We start from the raw sequence: 6346 nt of genomic DNA, 5'->3' as shown, positions 1-6346 counted from the left end.
GAAAAGCCTGGTGGGAGACTGTCAGTAACTCACTGTTTACCTTCAAACCAACTTCACCTGTATCTGGGTACAAACTCTTTGTTCAAAGACTTTTATGAGCAAGTATCTATAGAGAGTTGTTGCCATTAGATGGCTGATGTTTGTGGTAATTTTAGCACAATATTGGACTGCACCTTTTTCTTTGTTGTCACACGTGTGTAAATGGATTAAGAAGCTATTGTAGGATCATATTATTTTGTTATTTAGCAGATGTACTTTATTTATTTTTTTTTTAGCAGATATATTTCTTCTCTGAAGTTAGGGAATGGTGACAGTGGGAGTGATGATAAAAGTTCTACCTGCTTTGTAATGCTACTGTGAGCATATTCGCATGCTGACGTTAGCACTTAGCTCAAACACCTGTTCTTTTTATGTGCATTTATGTGATGCATCCTGTCATCTATTAGGTTTGGGTTATCATTGTCTCAACCCACTGCCAGTCCCGTTCAGTACAGTGATGTGACTTGACAATATAAAAGGTCTGTTCTATTATTAGTGCAAAATATAGCTTATTTAATAAAAGCAGAAAACAAGGTATAACACAACGATGCAACAAGGGCACAACACAATGCTCCATGTAAACAACCCTATGGCCAAACAACAGTGCGTCAACAGGGCACTCCTGCCCATCACTGCCACCAAGGGCAGACGGTGCTTCTTGTCCACGTTTCACATTAAACTGTATCATTGATACAGCCAACTTCACTAAGACGGGTAAAACGGCAGATTGGCTGTTTCTTCTGCAAGACATGAAATCCTGGGACAGTGTTTATTCCCTGTCAGCTTAATAAATGTCGACCGATTAAAATGTTTAGTCTGTTCCCCAGTCCTTTCAACTGATCTCATGTTCAATCTAGTAAATATACAATAGATACCAATAATCATGAAAATGCTTTAGACTCTTCAAATGGCTCCAAAACATAAAGATATCGCTAAAACTATTTTCTTCCTCTTCTTTTTTGGACTAAGTTCTGTCTGAATATTTGCCGGTGAGAATCCAGCAGTCTAATGTTTGAGAGGAGACCAGCACAGTCACTTTAAGTGGAAATGTTGTAGACACGTTTAGCTGCTTGCAGCCTATTTAATGACCAAACTTACATTTGTTGATGTTGTTGTGTTTGATAAAGTCACGCACAGCGATGTCAAACTGCAATGAGATCTATTGTCAAATAAAATCAACTTCCATTGATTTTAACTGCTCCTTATGGGCTGTGGCCAAATTAATGTTACGTTAACGTTATTGTAGTAAACTGCTGCCAATGCCGAACAGCAAAAAAAGAAAAAAGAGTCAGAGATAAAAGGTGAAATAAATGAGCTAATTAGCTACATAGCTAACGTTACCTATAGAGCACGAGCTTCATTCACTGGCGACCAAACCGTTAAATCACGTTCACAACACAGAATCACAGCGTCACAGACATTTAGATGAATGTTACCGTTTGTATAAACTAACCAATACTTAGGTACGTTACGTTAAGTAACGATAACTTTCAGTAACGTCACAAACTTCACCTGGAGCTCGGCGGTTGTCATGGCGACGGGAGTTCAGTTGGAAGTGAAGACCGCGGCGCCGCCATCTTGCTCCGGAAGTTTCTCAAGGTGATCTGTAATTTCCCTTTTCTTCTTTGTTTCGGAGTCCGTGGGATTTCTACACAGCCGATTTAACTTTCTTCGGATCCAAGGGGCAACCCAGCCGAGTCCTCAGCCATGGCGACAGGCTTCACATTTGGGAATGACTGGAAAGATGCGGGCTCCGCCTGGTGGCGTTTCAAAATAAATCAACATCTGACCGCATGTTGGGGAGCAACACATTTCCAAGTCACTACGAGGATATGAACAATTATCGCTGCGTCTACATCAAACTGAAAAAGAAGCCGACAGCAGCTCAATAACTGAGCGAGCAGCGCTGAATCTCCACAGAAGTCAGGTGATCATTGTCCGCAGGGTGGAGACGTAGCATTAATGTTTAATAGGTGCATAACGGTCATGAGAGAGAGCAGCAATAATAATAATGATTGTAAGCCTGTGTTTGAATATCGGGGTCATGATTATCATTTGTTTTATTCATGTTCCACTGATAAGAAATATGCAGCACGTGTCATATCCAAGGTGAAGAGTAAAAGACAGTAAACACCTGGAGGTCGATGGCTCTTCACACTTTTATTAGAAAACTATATGTATGAACTTGCTAGCAAAGGCTTAATGTTAAACAGGTGTCTAAGTAGAAGCCAGTTTAATTTGAAATTAGCTGCAAGAGTCAGGTGGTGCGACCAGGTAAAATATTTATTTAAACCAATAAATGATAGGTTAAAGTGAACAAATGGTTGAAAACTATGAGGTATATAGCTATTGCATTGAATAGATTCATTTGTATATCTATATACAAGTTTTTCTATATTAAAATGTAAAATTGGATATTAAAATATTAAATACTTGGCCACTGAAATGCAAGAATCTTAAAGTCATGCAGTGCCACCATATTGCAACAGCATGTACAAGTTTTGTCAGAGATGAATCTCTCCTAAACCTCTGGCACCTTTGGGTGCATTTAGTTTTTAGCTCATGGTTTTCTTTATCAGAAATTGTGGTATTTTGTGTATTTAAAATGTAAATGATTTGACTCCAGATTTGTCAAACATTGGCATTAATAAACATCATATTACTTTTAACTTATCTTTTATATTTTGTGGTATCTTGTGAATATGACACAAATGTAAATATGTATTTTATTTCCTATGAAGATGGAGGAGGATGAATCCTACAGACTTTGGAGACCCCCGATTACTCCCTCTGGCACCAACAATACCAGGTCTATGAATTCACTTATTCTGTGAAATCTCTCTGTGTGATTTCCAGCTAAAACATCCTCCTGCTGATCCTCAGGTTTTACCAGCCTTGTTTCAGGGAGAGCAGCACCACAGGTCCCGAGCAGAGCTCAAGCTCCAGGGTCAACAGAGGTGACAGTGAATGCGGCGGAGCTCTGTCGCGGTTAGAAACAACTGTTAGTAAGTTCATTTTTACTCACAAATTTAACATTTGCTTTCGACAGAACATCGTTTAAACTGCTCAGATACCAATTACTGAGCGAAGCCTTAAGTGTTGTTAGCATGTTTTGGGCTGTTTAGCAGCAGCAGCCGTATTAAAATTAAGCTAGCCGTTAGCTAAATGAACGCTAGCATCAAGCTAAAATTAAATTCCTGTGGTTGTGTCGTTCACTCTTGTGCAGGAAAAATACTTGAGAGAAGTTTGTTACTTGCCAGCTTTTTATTTATTTATTTCATCGCTTATTTATTTATTGAATGATATAATATGAACCAACGCAACATGCAACAGCGGTTATGCCATAGGCTAATTTGCAATGTTTGTCCTTTTGCGGCCTGAAAAAGACAAAACTTCTAATAAAAATACTTCACCCGGGTCTGTGTCTCAAATAACTACACGACAAAAGTCAGCATTTAAAAAATGTGTGTTTGAAGCTCCTGAAGGGTTTTATTGAGACTCACCTGAAATTTGACACAGGTGTGTGTGGATAACACGATGTCTGCTCGACTCTAACCTGATACTTGCTATTTGTTTTAAGTTGTGAGACTCATCGTAATTATTACTTCATGCTTCTTTTTCTTTTCAACAACAAAGTCTTGACAAGGGAGCAAACAGTGTGTCGCCCTTTGCTTCACATTGTGTCAGCACAGAGGTTAATTCCTCTGGATGCAGAGCAGAGGACGGTGATGCACTCAGTCGTCAGTTTTCAGGAAGTAAAAGTCCTGCAATAAATCATCCTTCCTCACAGTCTCAGTGTTCATTGTGTGGACAGGTGTTCCTGTTATTGCGTCCACCCCCATTTACATCAGTGGGGTAAAGGCTGAACAACAGTAACACCTCTGTGTGTAATGCAATACAGTTCAACAACACAGCTGAATCAAAAGCTGAACATTATCATTCATGAAGGTGGGATTTGTTGCAGGACTGTTGCTTTAGACGGACTTAGCTTGAGCCAGGTGTTCCTAGTGCACTGACACCTGTAAATAATGCCACGTGATGAAGGCGGAGCCAGGCCGGAGTCTGCGCAGTTCCTCCTCCTCTCCACCAGAGGCCGCTGGACCAGCGCCACTTGTTGTTGTCAACTGACCATTGAATCGTAAAAACACAGTTTTCCTCAAACACACAAGGCGGTTACACGCCATTAAGTTCCATTTAAAACACAAATGTACACAAATATAAAGACATGCGCATCACATGTATTTCTAATATGTCTATAAATGAATTTTGTTCCATAAGTAATTCCTGCTTTCTATTGGACGAGGGCACACCACGTGTCCAGGAAGACGAATGAAGCTGCGTTTGCAAAAGACAGTTTATGATAAAAACAACGAACAAAACAGCATCAGCGACACATTTCCTGAAATAAACATTGTTCCCGTTTCTTGTACAGACACAAAAACCTGTAGCTGGGGTCGCGACCCTGAGTGAGACCGACGTTGCGGAGGATGAGGTGGTTCCCTCCGAGCGGACGGAGGCATCGCTTCTCGGCCTTTTGGCTAAGATCAAGTGTAGTATCTGTTCTTATCAGTTTAATATCTGATACGTCCCCTACCCGGGGACCATATATTAAATTGATTATTGGAGCAGGGAGATGGAATAGGGGCTTGCTCCGTCCACTCCACGCATCGACCTGGTATTGCAGTATCTCCAGGAACGGTGCATCCCCTCTGACTGTCTAATGGAAAACTTACTCAAACAGCGAATATTAGAGTCATTTAAGCTGTTATTACATTATTTTACTGGGTGTTTTTACATGTGTTTAAACGGGAATGCTGATATATTTTTGTATTTGTCTCTGAGCCTCGTTTTAAAGGTGTGAGGCTGCAAAGTGTCTGTGATGCTGAACGGGTCAAACTCAGACGATGAGAGAAACAAATGAAGGGCTGTGTTCTTTCGTTCCTCCCAGACTTTATAAAAATATGAAACACACTCAGTTGTTTAGTTTCATTTGCGCTGCAGTCATTTCTCTCAGATTGTTGCTGATTCTCCAGGAGTGAATCTCCACTCTGCATAATTCCTGCTGCTGCTGTTTCCTGACCTGCTTTCTCCCGACACATCAACACTCTGAGTATTTGTCACTGTGCATTTTCTCTTATTCTCTGAATGATTTTTGCTGTGAAACGTTGATGGGTATGTGGAGAATCAGTCGGTGCCGCTCCAGCGCAGTAGGGGGCAGCAGCAGGATCCTCAGCGGCCGCCGCCAGGAGACAAACAGGAAGTGGTTGTAACGTGAGAATCACTTTGAAGTTTTTATTATTTTCTCCAAATTTCAAACGTGGATGAAAAAACGTTTGTAGTGTGATTCCGCCCTGGCTCACTTCATTTTGCGGTTAGTCCGTTTCTCGTTTTTCGGCAGTAAACGGATGATTTTATGTCATGGAGACGCAGCACTGCATGAAGGGAAATAAATATTATTTATTAAATGAAGGGTAAATAATCTTTGGCAGCCTTTGTGCAAAGTTGTGTCATCTGTGCTGAAATCCTGCAGACTCGCAGCCCCATGTGGGGTTTATTTACTCATAGCGCCGTCAGCCAGCGTGGTGTGACTCCTTCATTCATGGCTCCTGCAGCTCATACTGACCTGGCGGAGGAGACACGGTCAGGACGGTGGGTCACCCGGTGCGAGGCTCGGCCGCTGCTCCCCGGGCTGTGCTGACCGCTGTGACCTCCCCACATGTGGGAATCTCAACTGCATCAGTTATGGTAGTGGGGGGCTGCGTTCGCGCTTTGCCCTGAAATATTGTAAAAGTAAACATAATTTACTCTGATTACATGTATTGGATGAAGCGTTTGGAAGCTTGAGGTGGCCATTTAAGACATTTGATTTTCTAATTTTGACTTTTTAATCGCTTCTACCACCAGTTTCCCCGATTTCTCTTGACTTTATTGCCTTATAAATAATTAATGCAAAGGGCTTTTGACGTAGCATTAATGTTTAATAGGTGCATAACGGTCATGAGAGAGAGCAGCAATAATAATAATGATTGTAAGCCTGTGTTTGAATATCGGGGTCATGATTATCATTTGTTTTATTCATGTTCCACTGATAAGAAATATGCAGCTCGTGTCATATCCAAGGTGAAGAGTAAAACAAACAAAAAGGGCAGAAAACGTCAGGGTTTGTTTACAGGTGATGTTGTCAAAGTTCAGCTAAAACATCACATGACCTCATAACCACGGAGCCTGCTGTCCTCGCTCCTTCAGGAAACACCTGGAGGTCGATGGCTCTCCACCCTGCGGACAATGATCACCTGACTTCTGTGGA

General features: G+C 41.4%; 1 long non-coding RNA gene and 2 other non-coding genes across 5 annotated transcripts; all 3 read left to right on the top strand.

The window, feature by feature from the left end:
* Nucleotides 1-1563: 1563 nt before the first annotated feature.
* LOC139614450 (uncharacterized) lies at nt 1564-4374 on the top strand. Of its 3 annotated transcripts, XR_011687043.1 has the most exons (4): nt 1564-1966; nt 2781-2848; nt 2923-3044; nt 3676-3784. It is a non-coding gene; the product is annotated as an uncharacterized lncRNA (long non-coding RNA). The 3 variants fall into 3 exon arrangements; XR_011687044.1 differs by lacking the exon at nt 3676-3784 and adding an exon at nt 4318-4374 and having other exon boundaries at nt 2781-3044; XR_011687042.1 differs by having other exon boundaries at nt 2781-3044.
* A 183-nt stretch (nt 4375-4557) lies between these two features.
* LOC139614632 (U2 spliceosomal RNA) lies at nt 4558-4748 on the top strand. The gene has a single exon (XR_011687107.1). It is a non-coding gene; the product is annotated as a U2 spliceosomal RNA (small nuclear RNA).
* Nucleotides 4749-5654: 906 nt separating this feature from the next.
* Nucleotides 5655-5816, top strand: LOC139614629 (U1 spliceosomal RNA). The gene has a single exon (XR_011687104.1). It is a non-coding gene; the product is annotated as a U1 spliceosomal RNA (small nuclear RNA).
* Nucleotides 5817-6346: the final 530 nt, after the last annotated feature.

This window comes from Trachinotus anak, unplaced genomic scaffold (assembly GCF_046630095.1).
Source record: "Trachinotus anak isolate AG129_WGS33_773 ecotype Australia unplaced genomic scaffold, CSIRO_AGI_Tana_v1 ptg000034l, whole genome shotgun sequence".
In the NCBI taxonomy this organism is placed as follows: Eukaryota; Metazoa; Chordata; class Actinopteri; order Carangiformes; family Carangidae; genus Trachinotus; species Trachinotus anak.
Note: the sequence above shows the minus strand (reverse complement) of the source record. Positions and strands in the feature narration are given on the sequence as shown.